The 12,775-nt window shown below is 41.6% G+C and overlaps 1 protein-coding gene across 6 annotated transcripts in view; it reads left to right on the top strand.

Moving 5' to 3' along the window:
* The window catches only part of SPIN1 (spindlin 1), a 78,458-nt gene that overhangs the window by 1,719 nt on the left and 63,964 nt on the right, over positions 1 to 12,775 (top strand). The window lies entirely within an intron of this gene.

The following is a 12,775-nucleotide window of genomic DNA, read 5'->3' as shown; positions in this document are numbered from 1 at the left end:
TTCCCAGGGCGGGCCGAGTTCGTGAAGGCCCTTCAGAGGTGGTGGCATTTCAGACGGGGTCAGAGGAAAGGGGGGAGGCTTCCCTCAGCCTTGGTTGATGGGCAACACCCCCAGGTTATGATCGCCAGGAATTGGCACAACGTTCATTCTTAGACTTGATGATAGCAAGTGAAGGTCGCACAATTTATGTCAAAATTATAGATAGTGGGTATTAGTTTCTTGTGAGAAATAAAATAGAATTTTATTTTTCATCTTGAGTAGCGAAGATGCTTGTGAAAGGCAAGAAAAGGCCTTCTCCTTATTCTTTATGTTTAACATAGAAATTTTTAAAAAAGACTAAGGCGGGTCCCAGGAATTTTGCTAGTACTGCCCTGTCAGTACCTTCAGTTCCCAATTCAGAATACAGTAACAGTATTTACTTAGTTTTGGAATATGTGAAGCGCTGTTGCTTAAGGTAGTGTTTGTTATTTATTTACTTATGTATCGACTTGACAGAGAGGGAAAGAGAGAGCACAAGCTGAGGGAGCAGCAGGCAGAGGCAGAGGGAAAACAGGTTCTCAGCTGAGCAAGGAGCCTGTTTTAGGGCTCCATGTCAGGACCCTGAGATCATGACTTGAGCTGAAGGCAGACGCCCAGCCGCCTGAGCTACCCAGTGCCCTTTAAGATAGTGTTTGTGATGCTAGTTCTGAGAGATGCTACAGGAAAAACAAAGGGTTCCTCGGTCACCTCAGTTTGGGAAGCAGTGCTGCTTTCTGTCCTCCGTTCGGGTCAGAGTTAACTGCATCAAATACTGTAGTAGTTTCCATAGTTGGCTGCAGATCTGTTTTGTTTTGTTTTGTTTTCCTTCAGCACCGGTAAAATCCAGGTAACAATGAAACATTGGTGATTGCTCTCCTCAAAGTGCATCTTAGGTAATTTACATACCTGTACCTTCATTGTGAACTGGGAGGTTGGTGTGGTTGTGAGTGCGTGTGCCTCTCATGGACTATCTCAAATCTGGCTCTTAGTCTTAAAATATGAGAGTCATTAATTTGACGTAAGTGGAGAAATTTAATTATAGTGTTTTCATTTCCCAGTGACTTCACCTGATTGCGCACACACTCATAGCTTGACTTGCTGCACTTCTTAATTTTTAGTATTTTTTCCTGGCACATTAAAAATATGTGGCAAAGATACTGTATCTGAAGGATTAATCACATGGGTTATTTATAGAATAAAAACAATGCTGTTGAGTATATCTTTTAGTTTAGTTAGCAGAGTCTTTATTTGCTGAGAAAGAGCAGTTAATAAGTATCTACATAAATATATTTACTGATGCCTTAGTTAAATGTTTTCTTTCCCTGTTCCTTGAATGAGAAGAACTTGGAAGAGGGAATCAATTATTTTGCCCAAGAATTTTGTTCGATTTGGCAGACATGGTGTTGTGAAAAGGCTGTAGGCTCTGGAGTTGGCCTTGGAGATAGCATGGCCTTCAGCTATGGAGAGTCTGGGTGGAAATCCAGCCCCATGGTGTCGTTCATGTTGAGGTGAACAGTTTACTTAGTTATGCGCCAGTATTCATTGTAATTTTAATTCTTTGTTGGGTGCTTATGGCCTTAAAATTGCCATAAGTTCTTACTAAAATGGGTCATGTGTGAGCATAATACATAAAGATGTGCCCTTGTAGACCTTACAGTCTGGTAGAGAAGATAGGCCTGTATACCATGAGGGAATTCGATGCTGAGGGCATCTGGAAGAGAAGGCAGTGCTCCAGCAGGGTCAAGAATGTAGAGCAGGAGAGCAAAGAAGTCCAGGTGGAGGGATAGCAGCAGCAGAGGCACGTGGAGGGTGTTTGAGACCATCCTGGATTTGAATCCCAACCAAAGATTGACCTGTGTTAGCATTTACTTGTATGAGTGTGTTTGTCTGTTGAACAGGTTGAGAACATCTACTTCATCAAGTGTCAGCCTCTAGGGCTCTGTAGTGGGTACACCTTGGGCACCGATGATGGTGATGATGACGTTATCACTGCTGACATCACCTGTAGTTCACATGGCTGGTGTGTGTGGCATGAAGTCAGGAGCAGCTTTTACATAATTCTGCATACGCTGTCAAGGCAGCTGGTGTGGGCAAAGCCTTTGGAAGGCATTAACCAGCATGAAAGGTGCGCTGGAGGAATCTGCTGGCGCAAGATCTCTAGTCCAGCCTGTGGGAGGTGGCAGATGAAGTCATTTGGGACGAGGGGAATCGGTTTGGAGTCACTAAATGTTAAATGTGTTGAGTTTTGGGGGCAGAAGGGGTGGAGGGAGAAGGATCCATTCAGTGTGGGTGTTGTTTTAGCCAGTATGGACAGTGTAATTAAAGAGACTAGTAAAGCATTTTTTATACCATTGTAGATATTTTTAGACTGTAGTAATGTCTTTTTAAAAAAAAAGGCAGGGATGCCTGGCTGGCTCAGTTGGAAGAGCATGTGACTCTTTGTTTATTTATTAATTTATTATTTTTAAACATTTAATTTAATTTAAATTTTGTGTGTGTGTGTGTGTTCCAAAATTCATTTATGCACCACACCCAGTGCTCCATGCAATACGTGCCCTCCACAATACCCACCACCAGGCTCACCCAGCCCCCACCCCCTCCCTTCCAAAACCCTCAGTTTGTTTCTCAGAGTCCACAGTCTCTCATGGTTCGTCTCCCCCTCTGATTTCCCCCAACTCACTTCTCCTCTCCATCTCCCAGTGTCCTCCGTGTTACTCCTTAGAGCTTGTGACTCTTGATCCTTGGGGTCATGAGTTCAAGCCCCACATTGGATTTAGAAATGACTTAAATAAAAATAAACAAGGCGGAACAACTTTCTTTTAAACTTAGATTATATTTGTTTATAGTAAGTTCAGGTTGCTTATAGTTACATCTTTATAGCGTAGGTGTAATTTTTGGACCTGTTTGTGTTTAAAACAGCTCTGTAGGGGGCGCCTGGGTGGCTCAGTGGGTTAAAGCCTCTGCCTTCGGCTCAGGTCATGATTCCCAGAGTCCTGGGATTGAGCCCCGCATCGGGCTCTCTGCTCTGCAAGGAGCCTGCTTCTTCCTCTCTCTCTGCCTGCCTCTCTGCCTACTTGTGATCTCTGTCAAATAAATAAATAAAAATCTTAAAAAAAAAAAGAGCTCTGTAGTCCTAGATGCATGAATCTGTGTTTATAGATTTATATGTGAATGTATGTTTATATATTAGCTAGTTATATATCTTACTTAATATTAATTAGCTGGTTATATATCTTAATATTAATTAAAAATATTAATTAATTGCTTAATATGATAATTAATATTAATTAATCTTACTTAATATTAATAGGTCCTGACAAGTGATCAGAATGTCCTTTTTCTTGTGTACAGGGTTGGGTTGTTGTGAGTTTCTTTTTGCTTTTTTCTGTTTTGAAACCACTGTGGACCCATGGATTTTTGTGTATTCACTGTGTTTTAATCAAGTAGTCCTCATTTTCCTCAGCTTTTCCTCACTTGGGCATGGTGCAGTTCCTTTAAGCTGAATCTCTTTCCTTGGATGCCACCCCATTCATCTTTGAACCATTTGTTGGCTTTCTGATACTAGATATCTAAAACTTTGTGCTTTCCTGATCAGCCAGTTCTTTCTGCTCCTTCTATTGGGGTTGGAACTTAGATACCAAAATCTGGTGCAGTGGGTCTGTATTGCTACTGGGATGTCTCTACTCTCTTTGGACAGATTGGGAAATACATAAAATTTGATTTTATATTGATATTTTCCATTTAAATTTAACATTGCAGGGTTTTTACTTTGAGTTTATCCTTTTTTCTGTAACTTCGAAGATTTGCATTCTTTGCAACTTTGCTTTCATTGTTCTGCAGTATATAAATGATGTTTGAAAACACCAATGACAAAGTGTTTGTATTTCATTACAGTTCTTCTGTTCTTAAAAGTTCTTTTTTTTATTTTTTTTTATTTTTTTTTTTAAAGATTTTATTTATTTATTTGACAGAGAGAGATCACAAGCAGGCAGAGAGGCAGGCAGAGAGAGAGGAGGAAGCAGGCTCCCCGCTGAGCAGAGAGCCCGATGCGGGGCTCGAGCCCAGGACTCTGAGATCATGACCTGAGCCGAAGGCAGCGGCTTAACCCACTGAGCCACCCAGGCGCCCCTGTTCTTAAAAGTTCTTAAACTGTGTCCACGTAAGGATGCGCAGTTGATGTTCTGAATTATAAAAGGACTTAAAAATACTTTTTTTCTGATTATGTTACCAGTTTAATTGCTAGTTTGGCTTATTTGTATGAAATCTTTAGTTTTTTTTTTTTTTTTTAAAGATTTTATTTGTTTATCTGTCTTTGGCAGACAGAGATCACAGGTAGGCAGAGAGGCAGGTAGAGAGAGGAAGGGGAGCAGGCTCACTGCTGAGCAGAGAGCCCGATGCAGGGCTCCATCCCAGGACCCTGGGGTCATGACCTGAGCCGAAGGCAGAGGCTTTAACCCACTGAGCCATCCAGGCATCCCAAAATCTTTAGGTTTTAAGGGTTTCATTAATTTTTGTTTAATGTACTTTTTAAAATGTTAGTATGTAAAATGTGTGTGTAGTTCAAAAGTCAAAGCTGTGGTAGAAAGGTGTGCTCATAGTTCTTCCATTGCTGTCCCCTGCACCATTCCCATCATGCCCCCTTTTTATTTCTGGTTTATTCTCCTAGGGTTTCATTTTTGCAAATAGAATTCCGGACTCATATTTTTTATTTCCTTTTCGTTTTTAAACAGACGGTAGAGCTCAACACTGGTCTTTCTTTTTTACTTAATATATTCTGGAGATTGCTTTGTATAAGCACTTTTCCATTTTTTTGTGCTTGTAGTTTCCTGAGTGATGAACATGGATTGTTGATATTCTGTTGCTTTTATAAATGTTGCTGCAGGGAATAATCTTATGGATATGTTTTTGTATTTGTGCACATTTAGCTTTAAGATAGTGAGATTGTTGGGTAAAAGATAAATGTGTTTGAAATTTGTTTAGTGTCAAAAAATTAGAGTTTAAAAAGTTGGATCTGATTATGTCACCCTTTTACTTAAAGCTCTCAATGGCTTTAAGTACTGAACTTGGTGCCATGATCTCAGGGGTGCACCTGATGTTTATTTTTCGGCACCTCAGCCTTGTCTTAACAGCACCTCTCCCCTGGCTTTCCGTGCTCCAGCCATGCCTGTCAGTCTTCTGTACCCGGCATCTTCTCCACAGAAGGCACTGGTTCTTTTTCCTTTGCCTGGATTTTTTTTTTTTTTTTTTTTTTTTTTTGGTGCTGTTGTAGTTCTTCCTAGTCTTCTTTTAGAGTTTGTCTCAAGCATCACTTTTTTCATGAGATTCTTCTTGCGTGAGTTTGCAGATTTTCATGAGAAAGACAACAGTCTAAAGAACTTTGTGTGTCCATCACACGTTACAACAGCCATCAGTTTTCTGAAGTTCTTGAGTTGTTTTCTCGACTTTCCTGTAGTCAGGCTCGCCTGTTAGAGACAGTGCTGTCCTTATTGCTACTTACCAAAATTACAGTGTAAATTAATGTAACTTGGTGAGTTTTTATTTTTTCTAGAAAGTTGAGCTTTATGAAAGCAGAGACTGTTCCTGGTTTTGCCTCTAATTGCTTTTCTAGTTCACAGCTCAGTGCCTTAGTTGTTGAGTGCTCAAACGTCCTGGGCAGTTGTCTGAGGAAAGGTGTTGTGTAGTTATGTCTGGTCTGCCGCATGAGACAAGTTGAAGTTCTGTCTGTTCTGTCGCCTCTGACTTCGGTCTTGGAGCTGACTGCGCACATGGCCCAGGAGGTCAGACTCTCAGGGAACCTGGGTAAAAGATGAGCCACCACAGCAGCCTTGCCAGGCCAGCCCTATCTGGTCTCAGTGAGGGGAACCAGCAGGTGGGTGGAAGAAGGCTCCAGACATGCTGTGGCGTGTGCTGCACCCTCCGCCCGCTGTATCAGCAGCTCTCTTGGGGCCCAAACCAGAAACAAACAGGAAAGGAAGTTCTGAGGAATGTGGTTCAGTCTAGCCAAGTTAAAACATTACAGAGTGAAATGATGATCTCAGGGTTTTAAATTCCATCTCGGGTTCCAAGTAAGAGACCTTAAAGTTTCTGCGAAGGCCCTAAAAAATGCAAATTGAATTCCAAATTCCTAAACGAGAGCATTGATAAGAAGTGGAATCCTAAAAATTGGATTAAGAAATGTGTGGTCAGAGTCTGATTAAGCTGGAGACCTACTGAATTCTGCTGTGCTACTTTTGGCAGTAGAAGCAGCTTTTCCAACGAGTGTGGGGAACTTAATCTCCCTTTGCCTGGCAAACCTGTAATTGCCTGCCCTCCCGCAAGGATCGACCCAGCAGGCCCCAGAGTGGGAGGTACAGAGAGTGTGACTCAGGAGGAGATCCAAAAGATTGTCTGGTTTGCCATTATATAGGTAGGACCTGGGGAGTATTTGTGGGAATGGATCTTAAGGGTGGAAGGGACAAGAAGGTGGGTTAGGCTGAATTTGTTGGTAAGGGCTTAGCAGCAGACATTCTGGGATCAGTTTTGTAGCTCGAGGGATTAGAGTGCTGGTTGATTGCCTGAAACAAATCAAAAGGTGGTCTGTCGGAGCCGAGCTGAAATGCCAGGACGGTGTCGGTATACCAGGAGGAAGAAGGCATCTAAAGGCTCGGGGAGATTGGAGTGTTGCAGCAGCCTTGTTGTGAAAGATCTGCTCACCCACCCTGGGAGGATTTAGATGCCTTATACTGCGGTTTGCAAGGGGAGCCCCAGTACCCTACAGAGCTCCGGTCACTTTTCTCAGTGGGAACTGCAGGATCCGTAAATGTGGTGGTGATAGTTGGCTCCTGGAGTGGCATGTCTGTGGAATGGTCTTGTTTTATTGTATTTTATGTATTTTTATTTTACTTTATTTTATTTGAGCGAGAGTGTGAGTAGGGTGAGGGGCAGAGGGAGAAGCAGACTCTCCTGCTGATCAGGATCATGACCTGAGCCGAAGGTAGATGCTTAACCACCCAGATGTCCCATTTTTATTATTTTTTTAAAGATCTGTTTATTTTTGTAGACAGAGCAAGTGAGCAAGCTGGAGGAGAGGGAGAATTTCCAGCAGACACCCTCCCCCCCTCCACTGGTCATGGGGCTCCATCCTGTGACTCTGAGACCATGACCTGAGTTGAAATCAAGAGTTGGAAGCTCAATTGACTGAGCCACCCATGTGCCCTGGAATGGTTTTGGTTTAATTTAGAATTAATGTTTGGGTTGCACCTACCAGTTATTTCTTTGGCTTACTCTGGTGTTGTTTAATCTTAAAAAGTTTTTTCTTTAAATTGACTCAGTAAAAGACAGAAGTGATACTATGTGCTTCCACTTATAATTAGTTTTCATAATTTTTTAAAGATTATTTGCTTATTTGTCACAGAGAGCACAAGCAGGGGGAGCAGCAGGCAGACCAGGCAGAGGGGGAAGCAGGCTCCCTGGTGAGCAAGGAGCCCCATGTGGGACTCGATGCCAGAACCCTGAGATCATGACCTAAGCTGAAGACAGGTGTTTAACCGATTGAGCCACCCAAGTGTCCCACTTTTCATAATTTCTAAGGTATTAGTCTAATACGATAGGATTAACCTAAGGTGTACACAGTTTTTCAATAAATTATGTCATTGGTGGGACTGTAATTTGATAGAACCTTGTTGGAAAGTAGTTTCACTATATTTTGACACTTTTCAAAAAAAGATTTTATTTTAGAGAGCGTGGGGGAGGGGCAGAGGGAGAGAATTTCAAGCAGACTCCCTGCTGAGTGCAGAGCTTGATATAAGGGTTGATCCCAGGATCCTGAGATCATGACCTGAGCAGAAACCAAGAGTTCAATGCTTAATTGACTGAGCCACTCAAGCGCCCCTATATTTAGATGTTTCTGAATGTCCATATTGTTGGGCTTTGCTGTTCCACTGATAGGAATTAGCTGTACAGATGGATTTGCCGTGAGGACGCAAATCTGTATAAGATTTTTCATGATTATAATTGTGATCTGACTAATTTGAAACACCTGTCCAATGTTGGGGTTAGGGCAAAATAAGTGAATTTTATATCCATACACTAGACTGTCCTGTTACTATTACAAATAAGAGGAAAATTTTACTGTACTCTGTGGGAAACAAAATACCTAGTAAGAAGGAAGTTATAGAACTGTGTTTGCATTGCTTGTATATGTTGTTTTAAGATGTGTGTATGTCTGTGTCTGTGCTTTAAGTATTTGCATAATAGTATGTTCAATTCACAGCAATCTTATAATTGGTTAATTCTGGGGGTGGGCTGGCGGAGGAAGACAAGAGGAGGGTTCTGGCTAACAGTTAACAATTTGGCTCTAAATCGCATAATCTGAGTTAATAGTAGCAGATTTACCTTTCCTTTGAGAACTGTTGACTTCACAGTCTTGCTTTTTCTTTCCATTGTGTGTGTGTGTGTGTGTGTGTGTGTGTGTGTGTGATGTATAGAAGTAGTGGTACATTCACGGTCTGTGACATACTAACAGGGACTAGTCAGGAATTTCATGTATGTGGTCACTAGAGTTGCAGTTTCATGTATGTGTTGTACTATTCATGAGGCTTCATTCTCAATAAACATTGGAATGTTTCCAGCTTGAGATTGTTAGTTCAGGTTTGTTTGTTTGCTTATTTATTTATTTGTTTATTTAAAAGATCTTATTTGAGGGAGAGAGAGAGCACAAGCAGAGGGGGAAGGGACAGAGGGAGAGGGAGAAGCAGACTCCCCATTGAGCACCCTGGTCAGGGCTTGACTCCAGAACCCTAGGATCGTGTCCTGGACTGATGGCAAATGCTGAACTGACTGAGCCGCCCAGGTGTCCCAAGGTGGGATCAGATTTGGACTTCGTGGAGGACAGCCGGGTGTGGGCGTTCCCATCACCTTGCAGGTCTGCTGCATGTGGAGGAGGAAGGGACGAAGAGTGTTCAGGGGGCAGTCTGATGACCGCAGTGCAGTTCAGAGAAAGTTAAGCAAGGCCAGTGAGGAGTCTTCAGCCAGAGTTGGGAGTCATAGGGGTCCCTTGTCCTGCAAGAAAAAGCCTGCTTTAGTATTCTGCTTGTGGCTGGTCGTTGGCTAGAAGCAGCCTGTGGGAAGTGTGGTGCTGGTGTGGAGCGTGTTGGTGGGTTCAGAGTGGAGCAGCTCCCCGTGGTAGGTGATCAAGAGGCTCATTTTCATGGCTGTCAAGGGCTCACATGAGTGGACTTGCTGTGAACTTTTGGGTATACGTTTATTGCATACTTTCGTGTTCGGTACACTTAGGAATAGAATTGCTGAGTCATGGAGTAGGTCTGTGTTCAGTATTAGTAGATAATGCCAGACTTTTCCAAAGTGGATGTACCAGTTTCTTTTCTTCTTTTTTCTTTTTATTTTATTTTTTAATTTTTTAATGATTTTATTTATTTATTTGAGAGAGAGAGCACGAGCGAGCATGAGAGGAGAGAGGTCAGCAGGAGAAGCAGACTCCCTGCCGAGCAGGAAGCCTGATGTGGGACTCCATCCCAGGACTCCAGGATCAGGACCCGAGCCGAAGGCAGTCGCCCAACCAACTGAGCCACCCAGGCGCCCCGGATGTACCAGTTTCTATTCTTATACAGTGAATGCATCCTGGTGGCTCTACATCCTCGCCAATATTTGGTATTGTTGGTCTTTGTAATTGTAGTTGTTAGTGGTTGTGTGGTTGTATCTGGTTCCTGTTTCCTCAGTTAGATGTGGCCATGTATTTATCTTGGTCAGTGAAATGTGAGCAGAAGAGACTCTTTGCATAAACTTTAAGAGCAATGGTGAGATGTGCCACATCCCCTTCCTCTTGCCAGTGAGGTTTCCAGATGTAGCTTCCTGCATTGCTGGTCTTTTTGTGTGTCTACAGTGAGCAGAAACCAGAGGGAGATACAGGAGGGGTGGGGTGGAGAGAAGAGGAGGAATGGGAGGGTAGGGGGTGGGAAGTGGGAATTATTTTGGGTTAAGTTTTCTTAACTAAGATTTGTGGGGTTTGTAACCAAAGGATACTTAACATAACCTGACAGATAAATCTTTTTTTTTTAAAAGACTTTATTCTTTTAAAGGACTGTATTTATTTATTTGAAAGAGAGAGATCACAGGTAGGCAGAGAGAGGGGGGGAAGCAGGCGCTCTGCTGAGCAGAGAGCCTGATGTGAGGCTTGATCCCTGGACCCTGAGATCATGACCTGAGCCGAAGGCAGAGGCTTAACCCACTGAGCCACCCAGGTGCCCCTTTTAAGAGCAGTTTTAAGTTCACAGCAAAATTGAGCAGAAAATAGAGTTCTCCTGTATCTCCCTATTCCCTGACCACCTCCGCCTGCCCAGCCTCCCCCATTGTCAGCATCCTGCACCAGATTGTACGTTTGTTACAATCACTGAACCTTTGTTGACACATCATCACCATTCTAAGTCCATAGTTTTTTGTTAGTATTTACTGTTGATGGTGTATATTCTATGAGTTTTGATAAATATGTGGTATGTATCCACCATTATAGTTGTCATACACAGTGGTCTCACTGTTCTTAGAATCCTTTCTGTTCTGCATATATATAAAGATTTAATTTATTTATTGGAGCGGGGGGAGCATGTGAGCGTGGTGAAGGGGAGAGGGAGAAACAGATGCCCTGCTGAGCAGGGAGCCTGATGTGAAGCTCGATCCTGGGACTCTGGGATCATGAGATGAGCTGAAGGCAGACACTTAACCTACTAAGCCACGCAGGCGCTCCTCTTTCTATATTTCTATCTTAATTCTCTTGTGGTCAGAACACTATTTAAAAGCTTATGAAATTTTTGAAGCTTGCTTTACAGCCCAGCATGTGATCAATTTTTGTAAATATCCAGTGTGTGCTTGGAAAGAATGTGCTTCTCAATTTGTTGGATGCAGTGCCTATATGTTAGTTCAGCTTGGTTAGTCATGTTGAATTTAACATCCTTATTAGCTTTTCCTTTTAGTCTACTGGTTGTATTGCTTAGCAACAGAAATGTATTAATATTGTGTTCTTGCATTTATCTGTTCCTCCTTAGTTTTGATAGTTTTTGCTTTATATAGTTTGAGGATATATTGTTAGGTGCATACATATTTAGAGTTGTATGTCTTCCTCATCAGTTGAGTTTTTTTTTTTTTAAGATTTTATTTATTTATTTGAGAGAGAGAGAGAGAGAGAGAATGAGAGAGGTCAGCGGGAGAAGCAGACTCCCTGCCGAGCAGGAAGCCTGATGTGGGACTCCATCCCAGGACTCCAGGATCATCACCCGAGCCAAAGGCAGTTGCTTAACCAACTGAGCCACCCAGGCACCCATTAGTTGAGTTTTTAAAACACTATTAAGTGTCCCCCTTTAAGGCAAAAGTATTGTTAGGATAAAGTTTATTTAGCTGACTATTAATGTAGTTGCACTATCTTTTCTCTGGTTAATATGTGTACTATATGCCTTTTTTTGCCCTTTATTTTCATACTCTCTGTGTACTTGTATTTTGAATGAGTCTGTTGTCAATAATGTATAGTTGGAATTTAAACAGTCTAGCCTGACAATATTTCTTACATTTGGAACCTTTGGTCTGTTGACACTTAACAAAATCAATGACATAGTTGGGTTTAAATTTTATCTTAAGTATTTTCTCTTTATTATACTTGCTTAATGTACTTTTTTCTCTCCTTTTTTGTTTTTCTTTGGATTTTTTTTTTAAATTTTTTTTTTTGTTGGCTAACCTGGAAGTTTTTTTAAAACACCTGCTGTCTTTGATTTCTCAAAATGTAGTATTTTGTTATTTCTCTCTCTTCCTTAAACTCCATTTATCTCATTTTCACTTATATACCACTGCTGGGTGCCTTTAATTCTGTATCTGTTCTGTCTTAAGACATTATTAATTTGTATAATCAATAACCATTTAGATTTATCCTTTTCATTGTTTTTCATTCATTGCTATAATTCCAGTCCTCCACTTTGAATATTGTCCTCCCTGGAGAACACTGTTTTATTTTTCTCACCCATTGTTATGACTGCTAAAAGTGAATTCTTTGATTATGTTAGCTAAAAATTTCACAAATTGATTTTTTTCCCAAGGCATAATTTTGATGTGTATTGAATTGTCTAACTTGTTGGTTTTCTTCTAAGGTGTTCAAAGAAGTTCCTGAATTACACGTTTGGTTTCTATTCTCTTTATGAGAAGGAAGCTGTCACTCCTGTCTTTTTTTTTTTTTTAAGATGTTATTTATGTATTTGACGGAGAGCAAGAGCACAGGCAGAGGGAGAGGGAGAAGCAGGCTCCCAGCTAAGCTAGGAGCTCAATGTGGGGCTCAAACCCAGGATCCTGGGATTGTGACCTGAACTGAAGGCAGATGTTTAACTGACTGAGCCACCCAGGCGCCTGGGTTTTCTTTTTTTTAAATTAAATTTTTATTTTTATTATTCAGTTAGCCACTGTAGTACATGATTAGTTTTGATGTAGTGTTTAGTGATTTGTTAGTTGTGTATAACACCCAGTGCTCCTCACAACACGTGCCCTCCTTAATACCCATCACCCTGTTATCCCATCCCCCCACCCCCTCCCCTCTGAAGCCTTCAGTTTGTTTCCCGGGGTCCATAGTCTCTTATGGTTCATCTCCCCCTCTGATTTCTCTGCCTTTTATGGTTTTTTTGTGTGTGTCTTTGGTTCTCAGCAGTTTTACTATGATGTGTCTAGGTATATATTTTTATGTATATTTGTTTTTGCAGGTGTAATTAAGTCAGTACTGAAGTTCTTTTGT

The sequence above is a fragment of the Lutra lutra genome, chromosome 13 (assembly GCF_902655055.1).
Source record: "Lutra lutra chromosome 13, mLutLut1.2, whole genome shotgun sequence".
Lineage (NCBI taxonomy): Eukaryota > Metazoa > Chordata > Mammalia > Carnivora > Mustelidae > Lutra > Lutra lutra.
The sequence above is the reverse complement of the archived record's forward strand: the minus strand, read 5'-3'. Positions and strand labels throughout refer to the sequence as shown.